Genomic DNA, 20,644 nt, shown 5'->3' with positions numbered 1-20,644 from the left:
TCCCACAGGCATGGACTGTGTGAAAGATAAAGTCTATTCCCACAGCCACGGACCGTGTGAAAGATAGATGCTATCCCAGTGGTGTGGACCGAGTGAAAGATAGAGTCTATTCCCACAGCCACCACTGTGTGAAAGATAAAGTCTATCCCACAGCCACGGGCCGTGTGAAAGATAAAGTCTATCCCACAGCCACGGACCGTGTGAAAGATAAAGTCTATCCCACAGGCACGGACTGTGTGAAAGATAAAGTCTATCCCACAGGCACGGACCGTGTGAAAGATAAAGTCTACCCCACAGCCGTGGACCGTGTAAATGATAAAGTCTAATCCACAGCAACGGGCCGTGTGAAAGAGAAAGTCTACCTCACAGCCACGGGCCGTGTGAAAGATAAAGTCTACCCCAGAGCCATGGACCGTGTAAATGATAAAGTCTAATCCACAGCCACGGGCCGTGTGAAAGATAAAGTCTATCCCACAGGCCACGGACCGTGTGAAAGATAAAGTCTATCCCACAGCCACGGACTGTGTGAAAGATAAAGTCTATCCGACAGCCACGGACCATGTGAAAGATACAGTCTATCCCACAGGCACGTACCGTGTGAAAGTTAAAGTCTAACACACAGGAACGGACCGTGTGAAAGATAAAGTCTATCCACAGCCACGGATCATGTGAAAAAGTCTATCCCACTGGCATGGACCGTGTGAAAGATAAAGTCTACCCCACAGGCACGGACCGTGTGAAAGATAAAGTCCATTCCCAGAGCCAGGGACCGTGTGAAACATAAAGTCTATTCCCACAGCCACTGACCGTGTGAAAGATAAAGTCTACTACCACAGCTACGGACCGTGTGACAAATAAAGTCTACCTCACAGCCACGGACCGTGTGAAAGATAAAGTCTACCCCACAGCCGCGGGCCGTGTGAAAGATAAAGTCTACCCCACAGGCACGGGCCGTGTGAAAGATAAAGTCTATCCCACAGCCACGGACAGTGTGAAAGATAAAGTCTATCCCACAGGCACGGGCCATGTGAAAGATAAAGTCTACCCCACAGCCACGGGCCGTGTGAAAGATAAAGTCTATCCCACAGGCATGGGCCGTGTGACAGATAAAGTCTACCCCACTGTCACGGGCCATTTGAAAGATAAAGTCTAACAACAGCCCGGACAGTGTGAAAGAAAAAGTCTATCCCAAGGCACGGGCCGTGTGGAAAGATAAAGTCTACCCCACACACAAAAGGCCATGGTGAAAGATAAAGTCCTACCCCCCAGCATGGACCGGTGTAAAGATAAAGTCTATCCCACAGCAAACGGATTCGCTGTTAAAGATAACCTATTCCCACACCCACATACCGTGTGAAAGATAAAGTCTAACCCACAGCCATGGACCATGTGAAAGATAAAGTCTACCCCACAGCCACGGATCGTGTGAAAGATAGAGTCTATTCCCACAACAACGGACCATGTGAAAGATAGAGTCTATCCCACAGCCACGGACAGTGTGAAAGATAGAGTCTAACCCACAGGCACGGACCGTGGGAAAAAGTCTATCCCACAGGCACGGACCGTGTGAAAGATAAAGTCAATCACACAGGCACGGACTGTGTGAAAGATAAAGTATACCCCACAGCCACGGACCGTGTGAAAGATAAACTCTATCCCACAGGCACGGACCCCGGGAAAGATAGAGTCTATTCCCACAGCCATGGACCGTGTGAGAGATAAAGTCTAACCCACAGCCACGGACCGTGTGAAAGATAAAGTCTACCCCACATCCACGGACCATGTGAAAGATAATGTCTACCCCACAGGCACGGACCGTGTGAAAGATGAAGTCTACCCCACAGCACGGGCCGTGTGAAAGATAAAGTCTACCCCACAGCCACGGACCGTGTGAAAGATAAAGTCTATCCCACAGGCACGGACCGTGTTAAAGATAGAGTCTATCCCACAGGCCCGGACCGTGTGAAAGATAGAGTCTATCCCAAAGCCACGGACCGTGTGAAAGATAAAGTCTAACCCACAGGCACAGAGCGTGTGAAAGATAAAGACTATTCCCACAGCCACCGACCGTGTGAAACATAAAGTATATGCCCACAGGAACGGACCGTGTGAAAAATAAAGACTATTCCCACAGCCATGGACCGTGTGAAAGATAAAGTCTACCCCACAGCCATGGACTGTGTGAAAGATAAAGTCTACCGCACAGCCACTGACCGAGTTAAAGATAAAGTCCACTTCACAGCCACGGGCCGTGTGAAAGATAAAGTCTACCCCACAGGCACGGGCCGTGTGAAAGATAAAGTCTACACAAAGCCACGGACCTTGTGAAAGTTTAAGTCTACCACAACCACGGACCGTGTGAAACATAAAGTCTACCCCACAGTCAAGGACCGTGTGATAGATAAAGTCTACCCCACAGGCACGGGCCGTGTGAAAGATAAAGTCTACACCACAGACACGGTCCGTGTGAAAGATAACGTCTACCCCACAGCCACGGGCCATGTGAAAAATAAAGTCTATCCCACAGCCACGGACCGTGTGAAAGATAAAGTCTACCCCACAACCACGGACCGTGTGACAGATAGAGTCTATCCCACAGGCACGGACCGTGTGAAAGATAGAGTCTATTCCCACAGCCACGGGCCGTGTGAAACAAAAAAGTCTATCCCACCGCCACGGACCGTGTGAAAGATAAAGTCTATCCCACAGGCACGGGCCGTGTGAAAGATAAAGTCTACCCCACAACCAAAGGCCATGTGAAAGATAAAGTCTACCCCCCAGCCATGGACCGTGTGAAAGATAAAGTCTATCCCACAGCAACGGACTGTGTGAAAGATAAAATCTATCCCACACCCACATACCGTGTGAAAGATAAAGTCTACCCCACAGCCATGGACCATGTGAAAGATAAAGTCTACCCCACAGCTACGGATCGTGTGAAAGATAGAGTCTATTCCCACAACCACGGACCATGTGAAAGATAGAGTCTATCCCACAGCCACGGACCGTGTGAAAGATAGAGTCTAACCCACAGGCACGGACCGTGGAAAAAAGTCTATCCCACAGGCATGGACCGTGTGAAAGATAAAGTCTATTCCCACAGCCACGGACCGTGTGAAAGATAGATGCTATCCCAGTGGTGTGGACCGAGTGAAAGATAGAGTCTATTCCCACAGCCAACCACTGTGTGAAAGATAAAGTCTACCCCACAGCCATGGACCGTGTGAAAGATAAAGTCTACCGCACAGCCACTGACCGAGTTAAAGATAAAGTCCACTTCACAGCCACGGGCCGTGTGAAAGATAAAGTCTACCCCACAGGCACGGGCCGTGTGAAAGATAAAGTCTACACAAAGCCACGGACCTTGTGAAAGTTTAAGTCTACCACAACCACGGACCGTGTTAAACATAAAGTCTACCCCACAGTCAAGGACCGTGTGAAAGATAAAGTCTACCCCACAGCCACGGGCCGTGTGAAAGATAAAGTCTACCCCACAGGCACGGGCCGTGTGAAAGATAAAGTCTACACCACAGACACGGTCCGTGTGAAAGATAACGTGTACCCCACAGCCACGGGCCATGTGAAAAATAAAGTCTATCCCACAGCCACGGACCGTGTGAAAGATAAAGTTTACCCCACAGCCACGGACCGTGTGACAGATAGAGTCTATCCCACAGGCACGGACCCTGTGAAAGATAGAGTCTATTCCCACAGCCACGGGCCGTGTGAAACATAAAAGTCTATCCCACAGCCCCGGACCGTGTGAAAGATAAAATCTATCCCACAGGCACGGGCCGTGTGAAAGATAAAGTCTACCCCATAACCAAAGGCCATGTGAAAGATAAAGTCTACCCCCCAGCCATGGACGGTGTGAAAGATAAAGTCTATCCCACAGCAACGGACCATGTGAAAGATAAAATCTATCCCACACCCACATACCGTGTGAAAGATAAAGTCTATCCCACAGCCACGGACCGTGTGAAAAAGACTATCTCACAGGCATGGACCATGTGAAAGACAAAGTCTACCCCAAAGCCATGGGACGTGTGAAGAATAGAGTCCTAACCCACAGGCACGGACGCTGGAAAAAAAAAAAGTCTATCCCACAGGCACGGACCGTGTGAAAGATAAAGTCAATCCCACAGGCACGGACTGTGTGAAAGATAAAGTATACCCCACAGCCACGGACCGCGTGAAAGATAAACTCTATCCCACAGGCACGGAACGTGTGAAAGATAAAGTCTATCCCACAGCCACGGACCGTGTGAAAGATAAAGTCTATCCCACAGCAACGGACTGTGTGAAAGATAAAATCTATCCCACACCCACATACCGTGTGAAAGATAAAGTCTACCCCACAGCCATGGACCATGTGAAAGATAAAGTCTACCCCACAGCCACGGATCGTGTGAAAGAGAGAGTCTATTCCCACAACCATGGACCATGTGAAAGATAGAGTCTATCCCACAGCCACGGACCGTGTGAAAGATAGAGTCTAACCCACAGGCACGGACCGTGGAAAAAAGTCTATCCCACAGGAACGGACTGTGTGAAAGATAAAGTCAATCCCACAGGCACGGACTGTGTGAAAGATAAAGTATACCCCACAGCCACGGACCGTGTGAAAGATAAACTCTATCCCACAGGCACGGAATGTGTGAAAGATAAAGTCTATCCCACAGCCACGGACCGTGTGAAAGATAAAGTCTATCCCACAGCCACGGACCATGTGAAAAAGTCTATCCCATAGCCACGGACCGTGTGAAAGTTAAAGTCTATTCCCACAGGCACAGACCGTGTGAAAGATAAAGTCTATCCCACAGCCACGGACTTGTGAAAAAGTCTATCCCACAGGCACGGACCGTGTGAAAGATAAAGTCTATCCCATAGGCATGGACCATGTGAAAGATAAAGTCTACCACTGAGCCACGGACCGTGTGAAAGATAAAATCTATTCCACAGGCACGGACCGTGTGAAAGATAAAGTCTACCCCACAGCCTCGGACCGTGTGAAAGATAAAGTCTATCCCACAGCCACGCACCGTGTGAAAGATAAAGTGTATCCCACAGCCACGGACCATGTGAAAGATAAAGTCTATCCCACAGGCACGGACCGGGTGAAAGATAAACTCTAACCCACAGCCACGGACCGTGTGAAAAAATCAATCCCACAGCCACGAACCGTGTGAAAGATAAACTACCCCACAGGCACATACCGTTTGAAAGATAGTCTATCCCACAGCCACGGACCTTGTGAAAAAGTCTATCCCACAGGCACGGACCGTGTGAAAGACAAAGTCTGTCCAGAGGCACGGATCATGTGAAAGATAAAGTTTACCCCACAGCCACAGACCGTGTGAAAGATAAAGTCTACCCCGCAGCCACCTGCCGAGTGAAAGAGAAAGTCTATCCCATAGGCACGGACCGTGTGAAAGATAAAGTCTATCCCACAGCCACGGACCGTGTGAAAGATAGAGTCTATCCCACAGGCACGGACTGTGTGAAAGATAAAGTCTATCCCACAGCCACGGACCATGTGAAAGATACAGTCTATCCCACAGGCACGTACCTTGTGAAAGTTAAAGTCTAACACACAGGAACGGACCGTGTGAAAGATAAAGTCTATCCACAGCCACGGATCATGTGAAAAAGTCTATCCCACAGGCATGGACCGTGTGAAAGATAAAGTCTACCCCACAGGCACGGACCGTGTGAAAGATAAAGTCTACCCCCACAGCCACGGGCCGGTTGAAGAAAAAGTCATCCCACAGACACGGGCCGTGTTGAAAGATAAAGTCTAATCCCCACAGCCACGGGCCGTGTGAAAGAAAAAGTCTATCCCACCAAGACACGGGCCGTTTGGCTGAAGATAAAGTCTATCCCACAGGCACGGGCCATGTGAAAGATAAAGTCTACCCCACAGCCACGGGCCGTGTGAAAGAAAAAGCTATCCCACAGACACGGGCCCTGTGAAAGATAAAGTTTTTCCCACAGCAAAGGCCATGTGAAGATAAAGTCTACACCACAGCCACGGACCGTGTTGAAAGAAAAAGTCTATCCCACAGGCACGGGCCGGTGAAAGATAAAGTCTACCCCACAACAAAGGCCATGTAAAGATAAAGTCTACCCCCCAGCCATGGACCGTGTGAAAGATAAAGTCTATCCCACAGCAACGGATCGTGTGAAAGATAAAATCTATCCCACACCCACATACCGTGTGAAAGATAAAGTCTACCCCACAGCCATGGACCATGTGAAAGATAAAGTCTACCCCACAGCCACGGATCGTGTGAAAGATAGAGTCTATTCCCACAACCACGGACCATGTGAAAGATAGAGTCTATCCCACAGCCACGGACAGTGTGAAAGATAGAGTCTAACCCACAGGCACGGACCGTGGGACAAAGTCTATCCCACAGGCACGGACCGTGTGAAAGATAAAGTCAATCACACAGGCACGGACTGTGTGAAAGATAAAGTATACCCCACAGCCACGGACCGTGTGAAAGATAAACTCTATCCCACAGGCACGGACCCCGTGAAAGATAGAGTCTATTCCCACAGCCATGGACCGTGTGAGAGATAAAGTCTAACCCACAGCCACGGACCGTGTGCAAGATAAAGTCTAACCCACATCCACGGACCGTGTGAAAGATAATGTCTACCACACAGGCACGGACCGTGTGAAAGATGAAGTGTACCCCACAGCCACGGGCCGTGTGAAAGATAAAGTCTACCCCACAGCCACGGACCGTGTGAAAGATAGAGTCTATCCAACATGCACGGACCGTGTTAAAGATAGAGTCTATCCCACAGGCATGGACCGTGTGAAAGATAGAGTCTATCCCAAAGCCACGGACCGTGTGAAAGATAAAGTCTAACCCACAGGCACAGAGCGTGTGAAAGATAAAGACTATTCCCACAGCCACCGACCGTGTGAAACATAAAGTATATGCCCACAGGAACGGACCGTGTGAAAAATAAAGACTTTTCCCACAGCCATGGACCGTGTGAAAGATAAAGTCTACCCCACAGCCATGGACCGTGTGAAAGATAAAGTCTACCGCACAGCCACTGACCGAGTTAAAGATAAAGTCCACTTCACAGCCACGGGCCGTGTGAAAGATAAAGTCTACCCCACAGGCACGGGCCGTGTGAAAGATAAAGTCTACACAAAGCCACGGACCTTGTGAAAGTTTAAGTCTACCACAACCACGGACCGTGTGAAACATAAAGTCTACCCCACAGTCAAGGACCGTGTGAAAGATAAAGTCTACCCCACAGCCACGGGCCGTGTGAAAGATAAAGTCTACCCCACAGGCACGGGCCGTGTGAAAGATAAAGTCTACACCACAGACACGGTCCGTGTGAAAGATAACGTGTACCCCACAGCCACGGGCCATGTGAAAAATAAAGTCTATCCCACAGCCACGGACCGTGTGAAAGGTAAAGTCTACCCCACAGCCACGGACCGTGTGACAGATAGAGTCTATCCCACAGGCACGGACCGTGTGAAAGATAGAGTCTATTCCCACAGCCCCGGGCCGTGTGAAACAAAAAAGTCTATCCCACAGCCTCGGACCGTGTGTAAGATAAAGTCTATCCCACAGGCACGGGCCGTGTGAAAGATAAAGTCTACCCCACAACCAAAGGCCATGTGAAAGATAAAGTCTACCCCCCAGCCATGGACCGTGTGAAAGATAAAGTCTATCCCACAACAACGGATCGTGTGAAAGATAAAATCTATCCCACACCCACATACCGTGTGAAAGATAAAGTCTACCCCACAGCCATGGACCATGTGAAAGATAAAGTCTACCCCACAACCACGGATCGTGTGAAAGATAGAGTCTATTCCCACAACCATGGACCATGTGAAAGATAGAGTCTATCCCACAGCCACGGACCGTGTGAAAGATAGAGTCTAACCCACAGGCACGGACCGTGGAAAAAAGTCTATCCCACAGGAACGGACTGTGTGAAAGATAAAGTCAATCCCACAGGCACGGACTGTGTGAAAGATAAAGTATACCCCACAGCCACGGACCGTGTGAAAGATAAACTCTATCCCACAGGCACGGAACGTGTGAAAGATAAAGTCTAACCCACAGCCACGGACCGTGTGAAAGATAAAGTCTATCCCACAGCAACGGACCGTGTGAAAGATAAAATCTTTCCCACACCCACATACCGTGTGAAAGATAAAGTCTACCCCACAGCCATGGACCATGTGAAAGATAAAGTCTACCCCACAGCCACGGATCGTGTGAAAGATAGAGTCTATTCCCACAACCATGGACCATGTGAAAGATAGAGTCTATCCCACAGCCACGGACCGTGTGAAAGATAGAGTCTAACCCACAGGCACGGACCGTGGAAAAAAGTCTATCCCACAGGCACGGAACGTGTGAAAGATAAAGTCAATCCCATAGGCACGGACTGTGTGAAAGATAAAGTATACCCCACAGCCACGGACCGTGTGAAAGATAAACTCTATCCCACAGGCACGGAACGTGTGAAAGATAAAGTCTATCCCACACCCACGGACCGTGTGAAAGATAAAGTCTATCCCACAGCCACGGACCATGTGAAAAAGTCTATCCCATAGCCACGGACCGGGTGAATGAAAGATAAAGTCTATCCCACAGGCACGGACCGTGTGAAAGATAAAATCTATCCCACAGCCACAGACCGTGTGAAAGATACATTCTATCGCACAGCCACGGACCATGTGAAAGATGAATTCTATTCCCAGAGTCACGGACCTTGTGAAACATAAAGTCTAATCCCACAGCCACGGACCGTGTGAAACATAAAGACTACTCCCACAGCCACGGACCATGTGAAAGATAAAGTCTACCCCACAGCCTAGGACCGTGTGAAAAAGTCTATCCCACAGCAACAGACTGTGTGAAAGATAAAGTCTATACCACAGCCCCGGACCATGTGAAAGATAAAGTCTATCCCACATGGACGGACCGTATGACAGATAAAGTCTACCCCACAGCCACGGACAATGTGAAAGATAAATTCAATTCCCAGAGCCACGGACCTTGTGAAACATAAAGTCTATTCCCACAGCCATGGACCGTGTGAAAGATAAAGAGTACTCCCACAGCCATGGACCATGTGAAAGATAAAGTCTACCCCACAGCCACGGATCGTGTGAAAGATAGAGTCTATTCCCACAGCCACGGACCATGTGAAAGATAGAGTCTATCCCACAGCCACGGACCGTGTGAAAGATAGAGTCTATCCCACAGGCACGGACCGTGGGAAAAAGTCTATCCCACAGGCACGGACCATGTGAAAGATAAAGTCAATCCCACAGGCACGGACCGTGTGAAAGATAAAGTATACCCCACAGCCACGGACCGTGTGAAAGATAAACTCTATCCCACAGGCACGGAACGTGTGAAAGATAAAGTCTATCCCACACCCACGGACCGTGTGAAAGATAAAGTCTATCCCACAGCCACGGACCATGTGAAAAAGTCTATCCCATAGCCACGGACCGTGTGAAAGATAAAGTCTATTCCCACAGGCACAGACCGTGTGAAAGATAAAGTCTATCCCACAGCCACGGACTTGTGAAAAAGTCTATCCCACAGGCACGGACCGTGTGAAAGATAAAGTCTATCCCATAGGCATGGACCATGTGAAAGATAAAGTCTACCACTGAGCCACGGACCGTGTGAAAGATAAAGTCTGTTCCACAGGCACGGACCGTGTGAAAGATAAAGTCTACCCCACAGCCTCGGACCGTGTGAAAGATAAAGTTTATCCCACAGCCACGCACCGTGTGAAAGATAAAGTGTATCCCACAGCCACGGACCATGTGAAAGATAAAGTCTATCCCACAGGCACGGACCGGGTGAAAGATAAACTCTAACCCACAGCCACGGACCGTGTGAAAAAATCAATCCCACAGCCACGGACCGTGTGAAAGTTAAAGACTACCCCACAGGCACGTACCGTTTGAAAGATAGTCTATCCCACAGCCACGGACCTTGTGAAAAAGTCTATCCCACAGGCACGGACCGTGTGAAAGACAAAGTCTGTCCAGAGGCACGGACCATGTGAAAGATAAAGTTTACCCCACAGCCACAGACCGTGTGAAAGATAAAGTCTACCCCGCAGCCACCTGCCGAGTGAAAGAGAAAGTCTATCCCATAGGCACGGACCGTGTGAAAGATAAAGTCTATCCCACAGGAACGGGCCATATGAAAGATAAAGTCTACTCCACAGCCACGGGCCATGTGAAAGATAAACTCTCTCCAACAGGCATGGGCCGTGTGAAAGATAAAGTCTACCCCATTGCCACGGACCATTTGAAAGATAAAGTCTACCCCCCAGCCACGGACCGTGTGAAAGATAAAGTCCATCCCACAGCCACGGACCGTGTGAAAGATGAAATCTAACCCACAGCCACATACCGTGTGAAAGATAAAGTCTACCTCACAGCCACGGACCATGTGAAAGATAATGTCTACCCCACAGCCATGGACCGTGTGAAAGATAGAGTCTAATCCCACAGCCACGGACCATGTGAAAGATAGAGTCTAATCCCACAGCCACGGACCGTGTGAAAGATAGAGTCTATCCCACAGGCACGGACTGTGAGAAAGATAAACTCTATTAACAGAGCCACGGACCGTGTGAAAGATAAAGTCTATCCCACAGCCACGGACCGTGTGAAAGATAACGTTTATCCCACAGGCACGGACCGTGTGAAAAATAGAGTCTATTCCCACAGCGACAGACCATGTACAAGATAGAGTCTATCCCACAGGCTCGGACCATGTGAACGATAAAGTCTACCCCACAGGCACGGACCGGGTGAAAGATAAAGTCTATTCCCAGAGCCACGGACTGTGTGAAACATAAAGTCTATTCCCACAGACACGGACCGTGTGAAAGATAAAGTCTACTACCACAGCCACGGACCGTGTGAAAAATAAAGTCTACCCCACAGCCACGGACCGTGTGAAAGATAAAGTCTATCCCACAGCCATGGACCCTGTGAAAGATAGGGTCTATTCCCACAGCCACGGACTGTGTGAATGATACAGGCTATCCCACAGCCATGGGCCATGTGAAAGATAAAGTCTACCCCACAGCCACGGACCATGTGAAAGATAAAGTCTATCCCACAGCCACGGACCATGTGAAAGATAAAGTCTACCCCACAGCCACGGACCATGTGAAAGATAAAGTCTTTTCCCAGAGCCACGGACCTTGTGAAACATAAAGTCTATTCCCACAGACATGGACCGTATGAACGATAAAGTCTACTTCCACAGACTGGGACCGTGTGAAAGATAAAGTCTACCCCACAGACACGGAACGTGTGAAAGATAAAGTCTATCCCACAGGCACGGACCGTGTGAAAGATAAAGTCTACCCCACATCCACGGACCGTGTGAAAGATAAAGTTTATCCGACAGGCACGGACCGTGTGAAAGATAAAGTCTATCCCAGAGGCACGGGCCGTGTGAAAAAGTCTATCCCACAGGCACGGACCGTGTGAAAGATAAAGTCTGTCCTAGAGGCACGGACCGTGTGAAAGATAAAGTCTATTCCACAGCCACAGACCGTGTGAAAGATACATTCTATCGCACAGCCACGGACCATGTGAAAGATGAATTCTATTCCCAGAGTCACGGACCTTGTGAAACATAAAGTCTATTCCCACAGCCACGGACCGTGTGAAACATAAAGACTACTCCCACAGCCACGGACCATGTGAAAGATAAAGTCTACCCCACAGCCTAGGACCGTGTGAAAAAGTCTATCCCACAGCAACAGACTGTGTGAAAGATAAAGTCTATACCACAGCCCCGGACCATGTGAAAGATAAAGTCTATCCCACAGGGACGGACCGTATGAAAGATAAAGTCTACCCCACAGCCACGGACAATGTGAAAGATAAATTCAATTCCCAGAGCCACGGACCTTGTGAAACATAAAGTCCATTCCCACAGCCACGGACCGTGTGAAAGATAAAGACTACTCCCACAGCCACGGACCATGTGAAAGATAAAGTCTACCCCACAGCCACGGACCGAGTGAAAAAGTCTATCCCACAGGCACGGACCGTGTGAAAGATAAAGTCTATCTGACAGGCACAGACCACGTGAAAGATAAAGTCTATCTCACAGGCACAGACCACGTGAAAGATAAAGTCTATTCCCACAGCACCGGACCGTGTGAAAGATAAAGTCTATCCCACAGCCACGGACCATGTGAAAGATAAAGTCTATCCGACAGGCACTGACCGTGTGAAAGATAAAGTCTATCCCAAAGCAATGGACCGTGTGAAAGATAAAGTCTATCCCACAGCAACGGACCGTGTGAAAAAGTCTATCCCACAGCCAGGGACCGTGTGAAACATAAAGTCTATCCCACAGGCACGGACGTTGTGAAAGATAAAGTCTATCCCACAGGCACGGACAGTGTGAAAAAGTCCATCCCTCAGCCACGGACCGTGTGAAAGATAAAGTTTAATCCACAGCCAAGGGCCGTGTGAAAGATAAAGTCTACCCCACAGCCATGGACCGTGTGAAAGATAAAGTCTATCCCACAGGCACGGACAGTGTTAATGATACAGTCTGTTCCCACAGCCATGGACCGTGTAAAAGATTAAGTCTACCACAAAGACACGGACCGTGTGAAAGATAAAGTCTATGCCACAGCCACGGAGCTTGTGAAAGGTAAAGTCTACCCCACAGCCACGGACCGTGTGAAAGATAGAGGCTATCCCACAGCCACGGACCGTGTGAAAGATAGAGGCTATCCCACAGCCACGGACCATGTGAAAGATAGAGTCTATCCCACAGGCATGGACTGTGTGAAAGATAAAGTCTATTCCCACAGCCACGGACCGTGTGAAAGATAGAGGCTATCCCAGAGGTATGGACCGAGTGAAAGATAGAGTGTATCTCACAGCCACGGACCGTGTGAAAGATAAAGGCTATCCCACAGGCACGGACGGTGTGAAAGATAAAGTCTATTCCCACAGCCACGGACCGTGTGAAACATAAAGTCTATTCCCACAGTCACGGACCGTGTGAAAGATAAAGTCTATTCCCACAGGCACGGACCTTGTGAAAGATAAAGTCTACCCCACAGCAACGGGCCGGGTGAATGATTAAGTCTACCCTACAGGCACGGGCCGTGTGAAAGATAAAGTCTATGCCACAGGCACGGGCCGTGTGAAAGAGAAAGTCTACCTCACAGCCATGGACCGTGTGAAAGATAGAGGCTATCCCAGAGCCACGGACCGTGTGAAAGATAGAGTCTTTCCCCCAGGCATGGACCGTGTGAAAGATAAAATCTACCCCACAGCCACGCACCGTGTGAAAGATAAAGTCTATCCCACTGCCACAGACCGTGTGAAAGATAAAGTCTACTCCCACAGCCACGGACCGTATGAAAGATAAAGACTACACCACAGGCACGGACCGAGTGAAAGATAAAGTCTATCCCACAGCCACGGACCGTGTGAAAGATAAAGTCTACCCCACAGGCACGGACCGTGTGAAAGATAAAGTCTATTCCTAGAGCCAGGGACCGTGTGAAACATAAAGTCTATTCCCACAGCCACGGACCGTGTGAAAGATAAAATCTACTACCACAGCCACGGACCGTGTGACAAATAAAGTCTACCTCACAGCCACGGACCGTGTGAAAGATAAAGTCTATCCCACAGCGATGGACTGTGTGAAAGATAGAGTCTATTCCCACAGCCACGGACTGTGTGAAAGATCGAGGCTATTCCACAGCCATGGCCCATGTGAAAGATAGAGTCTATCCCACAGGCATTGACCGTGTTTGAAATAAAGTCTATTCCCTCATCCAGGGATCGTGTGAAAGATAGAGTCTATCTCACAGGCACGGACCGTGTGAAACATAGAGTCCATCCCCCAGCCACGGACCGTGTGAAAGATAAACTCTATTCCCAGAGCCACGGAACATGTGAAAGATAAAGTCTACTGCACAGCCAAGGGCCGAGTGAAAGATAAAGTCTACCCCACATGCACGGGCCGTGTGAAAGATAAAGTCTATCCCAGTGCCACGTAGCGTGTGAAAGATAAAGTCAATCCCACAGCCGCGGAGCGTGTGAAAGATGAAGTCTACCCCACAGGCACGGACCGTGTGAAAGATGCAGGCTATTCCCACAGCCACGGAACGTGTGAAACTTAAAGTCTATTCCCATAGCCATGGACCGTGTGAAAGATAAAGTCTACTCCAACAGCCACAGACCGTGTGAAAGATAAAGTCTATCCCAGAGCCACGGAGCGTGTGAAAGATAGAGTCTATCCCACAGCCATGGACCATGTGAAAAATAGAGGCTATCCCACAGCCACGGACCATGTGAAAGATAGAGTCTATCCGACAGGCATGGACCGTGTGAAAGATAAAGTCTATTCCCACAGCCATGGACCGTGTGAAAGATAGAGTCTATCCCACAGGCACGGACCATGTGAAAGATAGAGTCTATCCCACAGCCACGGACCGTGTGAAAGATAGAGTCTATCCCACAGGCACGGACCGTGTGAAAGATAAAGTCTATTCCCACAGCCATGGACCGTGTGAAACATAAAGTGTATTCCCACAGCCACGGACCGTGTGAAACTTAAAGTCTATTCCCACAGCCATGGACCGTGTGAAAGATAAAGTCTACTCCAACAGCCACAGACCGTGTGAAAGATAAAGTCTATCCCAGAGCCACGGAGCGTGTGAAAGATAGAGTCTATCCCACAGCCATGGACCGTGTGAAACATAGAGGCTATCCCACAGCCACGGACCATTTGAAAAATAGACTCTATCCGACAGGCATGGACCGTGTGAAAGATAAAGTCTATTCCCACAGCCATGGACCGTGTGAAAGATAGAGTCTATCCCACAGGCACGGACCATGTGAAAGATAGAGTCTATCCCACAGCCACGGACCGTGTGAAAGATAGACTCTATCCCACAGGCACGGACCATGTGAAAGATAGAGTCTATCCCACAGCCACGGACCTTGTGAAAGTTAAACTCTACCCACAGCAATGCACCTTGTGAAAGATAAAGTCTACCCGACAGCCACGGACCGTGTGAAAGATAAAGTCTATACCAGAGCCACTGACCATGTGAAAGATAAATTCTTTCCCACAGCCACGCACCATGTGAAAGATAAAGTCTACCCGACAGCCACGGACCGTGTGAAAGATAAAGTCTACCCCACAGCCACGGACCGTGTGAAAGATAAAGTCTATCCCACAGGCACGGACCGTGTGTAACATAAAGTCTATCCCACAGCCACGGACCGTGTGAAAAAGTCTATCTCACAGGCATGGACCATGTGAAAGAAAAAGTCTACCCCAAAGTCAAGGACCGTGTGAAAGACAAAGTCTATCCCACAGCCACGGACCGTGTGAAAGATAAAGTCTATCCCAGAGCCACGGAGCGTGTGAAAGATAAAGTCTATCCCACAGCCACGGACCGTGTGAAACATAAAGTCTACTCCCACAGCCATGGACCGTGTGAAAGATAAAGTCTACTCCAACAGCCACGGAACGTGTGAAAGATAAAGTCTACCCCACAGTCACGGACCGTGTGAAAGATAGAGTCTATCCCACAGCCACGGACCGTGTGAAAGATAGAGTCTGTTCCCACATCTATGGACCGTGTGAAAGATAAAGTCTATCCCACAGCCACGGATCATGTGAAAGGTAAAGTCTATCCCACAGGCACGGACCGTGTGAAAGATAAAATCTATCCACAGGGATGGACCGTGTGAAAGATAAAGTCTATCCCACAGCCACGGACCGTGTGAAAGATAAAGTCTATCCCACAGGCTCGGACCGTGTGAAAGATAAAGTCTATCCCACAGGCACGGAACGTGTGAAAGATAAAGTCTACCCCACAGCCACGGACAGTGTGAACGATAAAGTCTATCCCACAGGCACGGATAGTTTGAAAGATAGAGTCTGTTCCCACAGCCATGGACCGTGTGAAAGATAAAGTCTACCCCACAGCCACTGACCGTGTGAAAGATAAAATCTATCCCAAAGACAAATACCGTGTGAAAAATAAAATCTATCCCAAAGCCACATACCGTGTGAAAGATACAGTCTACCCCACAGCCACAGACCATGTGAAATATAAAGTCTACCCCACAGCCATGGACCGTGTGAAAGACAAAGTCTATCCCACAGCCACGGACCGTGTGAAAGATAAAGTCTATCCCACAGCCTCGGACCGTGTGAAAGGTAAAGTGTATCCCACAGCCACGGACCGTGTGAAAGATAAAGTCTATCCCACAGCCACGGACCGTGTGAAAGATAAAGTCTATCCCACAGCCACGGACCATGTGAAAAAGTCAATCCCACAGCCACGGACCGTGTGAAATATAAAGTCTACTCCACATCCACGGACCATGTGAAACATAAAATCTATTCCCACAGCCATGGACCGTATGAAAGATAAAGTCTACCCCACAGCCACGGACCGTGTGAAAGATAAAGTCTATCCCACAGGCACGGACCGTGTGAAAAAGTCTATCACACAGCCACTTACCGTGTGAAAGGTAAAGTCTATACGAGAGCCACGGATTATGTGAAAGATAAAGTCTATCCCACAGGCACGGACCGTGTGAAAGATAAAGTCTATCCCACAGCCGCGGACTGTATGAAAGATAAAGTCTACCACACAGCCACGGACCGTGTGAAAGGTAAAGTGTATCCCACAGCCATGGACCGTGTGAAAGATAAAGTCTATCCCACAGGCACGGACAATGTGAAAGATAAAGTCTATCCCACAGCCACGGACCGTGTGAAAAAGTCAATCCCACAGCCAAGGACCATGTGAATGATAAAGTCTTTCCCACAGGCACGGACCGTGTGAAAGATAAAGTCTATCCCACAGGCACGGACCGTGTGAAAAAGTCTATCCTACAGGCATGGACCATGTGATAGATAAAGTCAACTCCAAAGCCACGGACCGTGTGAAAGATAAAGTCTATCACACAGCCACGGACCGTGTAAAAGATAGAATCTACCCCACAGCCACGGACCGTGTGAAGGATAGAGTCTACCCCACAGCCACGGACCGTGTGAGAGATAGAGTCTATTCCCACAGCCATGGACCATGTGAAAGATAGAGTTTATCCCACAGCCACGGACCGTGTGAAAGATAGAGTCTATCACACAGGCACGGACTGTGTGAAAGATAAAGTCTATCCCACAGGCACGGACAATGTGAAAGATGAAGTCTATCCCACAGGCACGGACCGTGTGAAGGATAAAGTCTATACCACAGGCACGTACCGTGTGAAAGATAAAGTCTATCCCACAGTCACGGACCGTGTGAAAGATAAAGTCAACCCAACAGCCACGGACCGTGAGTCAGATAAAGTCTTCCCAACAGACACGGACTGTGTGAAAGATAAAGTCTATCAAACACCCCGGACCATGTGAAAGATAAAGGTTACCCCACAGCCACGGACCGTGTGAAAGATAAAGTCTACCCCACAGGCACGGGCCGAGTGAAAGATAAAGTCTATCCCACAGACACGGACTGTGTGAAAGATAAAGTCTGCCCCACGGCAGCGGACCGTGTGAAAGATGAAGTCTATCCCACAGGCAGGGACCGTGTGAAAGATAAAGTCTATCCCACAGGCACGGACCGTGTGAAAAAGTCTATCCCACAGGCATGGACCATGTGAAAGATAAAGTCTACCCCAAAGCCACGGACCGTGTGAAAGATAAAGTCTATCCACAGCCACAGACCGTGTGAAAAAGTCTATCCCACAGGCATGGACCGTGTGAAAGATAGAGTCTCCCACCCCACAGCCACGGACCGTGTGAAAGATAAAGTCTACCCCACAGCCACGGACCGTGTGAAAGATAAAGTCTATCCCACAAGCACGGACCGTGTGAAAGATAAAGTCTATCCCACAGCACGGACCGTGTGAAAGATAAAGTCTATCCCACCAAGATAAAGTCTATCCCACAGCCACGGACCATGTGAAGATAAAGTCTACCCCACAGCCAGGACCGTGTGAAAGATAAAGTCTATCCCACAGCCACGGACCGTGTGAAAAGTAAAGTGTATCCCACAGCCACGGACCGTGTGAAAGATAAAGTCTATCCCACAGCCACGGACCGTGTGAAAGATAAAGTCTATCCCACAGCCACGGACCATGTGAAAAAGTCAATCCCACAGCCACGGACCGTGTGAAAGATAAAGTCTACTCCACATCCACGGACCATGTGAAACATAAAATCTATTCCCACAGCCATGGACCGTATGAAAGATAAAGTCTACCCCACAGCCACGGACCGTGTGAAAGATAAAGTCTATTCCACAGGCACGGACCGTGTGAAAAAGTCTATCACACAGCCACTTACCGTGTGAAAGATAAAGTCTATACGAGAGCCACGGATTATGTGAAAGATAACGTCTATCCCACAGGCACGGACCATGTGAAAGATAAAGTCTATCCCACAGCCACGGACCTTGTGAAAAAGTCAATCCCACAGCCAAGGACCATGTGAATGATAAAGTGTTTCCCAAGGCACGGACCGTGTGAAAGATAAAGTCTATCCCACAGGCACGGACCGTGTGAAAAAGTCTATCCTACAGGCATGGACCATGTGATAGATAAAGTCAACTCCAAAGCCACGGACCGTGTGAAAGATAAACTCTATCACACAGCCACGGGCCGTGTGAAAGATAAAGTCTACACAAAGCCACGGACCTTGTGAAAGTTAAAGTCTACCCACAGCAACGCACCGTGTGAAAGATAAAGTCTACCCGATAACCTCGGACCGTGGAAAGATAAAGTCTATACCAGAGCCACTGACCATGTGAAAGATAAATCTATCCCACAGCCACGCACCGTGTGACAGCTAAAGTGTATCCCACAGCCACGGACCGTGTGAAAGATAAAGTCTATCCCACAGGCACGGACCAGGTGAAAGATAAACTCTATCCCACAGCCACGGACCATGTGAAAAAATCAATCCCACAGCCATGGACCGTGTGAAAGATAAAGTCTATCCCACAGGCACGGACCGTGTGAAAGATAAAGTCTATCCCACAGCCACGGACCGTGTGAAAAAGTCTATCTCACAGGCACGGACCAGGTGAAAGATAAACTCTATCCCACAGCCACGGACCATGTGAAAAAATCAATCCCACAGCCATGGACCGTGTGAAAGATAAAGTCTATCCCACAGCCACGGACCGTGTGAAAGATAAAGTCTATCCCAGAGCCACGGAGTGTGTGAAAGATAAACTCTATCCCACAGCCACGGACCGTGTGAAAGATAAAGTCTACCCCACAGGCACGGACCTTGTGAAAGATACAGGCTATTCCCACAGCCACAGATCGTGTGAAACATAAAGTCTACTCCCACAGCCATGGACCGTGTGAAAGATAAAGTCTACTCCAACAGCCACGGACCGTGTGAAAGATAAAGTCTATCCCACAGCCACGGACCGTGTGAAAGATAAAGTCTATCCCACAGCCATGGACTGTGTGAAAGATAGAGTCTATTCCCACAGCCACGGACCTTGTGAAAGATAGAGGCTATCCCACAGCCACGGACCATGTGAAAGATAGAGTCTATCCGACAGGCATGGACTGTGTGAAAGATAAAGTCTATTCCCACAGCCATGGACCGTGTGAAAGATAGAGTCTATCCCACAGGCACGGACCATGTGAAAGATAGAGTCTATCCCACAGCCACGGACCGTGTGAAAGATGAAGTCTATCCCACAGGCACGGACCGTGTGAAAAAGTCTATCCAACAGGCATGGACCATGTGAAAGATAAAGTCTACCCCAAAGACACGGACCGTGTGAAAGAAAAAGTCTATCTCACAGCCACGGACCGTGTGAAAGATAAAGTCTATCCCAGAGCCACGGAGCGTGTGAAAGATAAAGTCTAACCCACAGCCGCGGACCGTGTGAACGATAAAGTCTACCCCACAGGCACGGACCGTGTGAAAGATGCAGGCTATTCCCACAGCCACGGAACGTGTGAAACATAAAGTCTATTCCCACAGCCATGGACCGTGTGAAAGATAAAGTCTACTCCAACAGCCACGGATCGTGTGAAAGATAAAGTGTATCCCAGAGCCACGGAGCGTGTGAAAGATAAAGTCTATCCGACAGCCATGGACCGTGTGAAAGATAGAGTCTATTCCCACAGCCACGGATCGTGTGAAACATAAAGTGTATTCCCACAGCCACGACCGTGTGAAAAATAAAGTCTATTCCCACAGCCTCGGACCATGTGAAAGATAAAGTCTACCCCACAGCCACTGACCGTGTGAAAGATAAAATCTATCCCAAAGCCACATACCGTGTGAAAGATAAAATCTATCCCAAAGCCACATACCGTGTGAAAGATACAGTCTACCCCACAGCCACAGACCATGTGAAATATAAAGTCTACCCCACAGCCATGGGCCGTGTGAAAGATAGAGGCTATCCCACAGCCACGGACCATGTGAAAGATAGAGGCTATCCCACAGCCACGGACCATGTGAAAGATAGAGGCTATCCCACAGCCACGGACCATGTGAAAGATAGAGTCTATCCCACAGGCATGGACTGTGTGAAAGATAAAGTCTATTCCCACAGCCAC

This window comes from Cervus canadensis, chromosome 26, assembly GCF_019320065.1.
Source record: "Cervus canadensis isolate Bull #8, Minnesota chromosome 26, ASM1932006v1, whole genome shotgun sequence".
Lineage (NCBI taxonomy): Eukaryota > Metazoa > Chordata > Mammalia > Artiodactyla > Cervidae > Cervus > Cervus canadensis.
Note: the sequence above shows the minus strand (reverse complement) of the source record.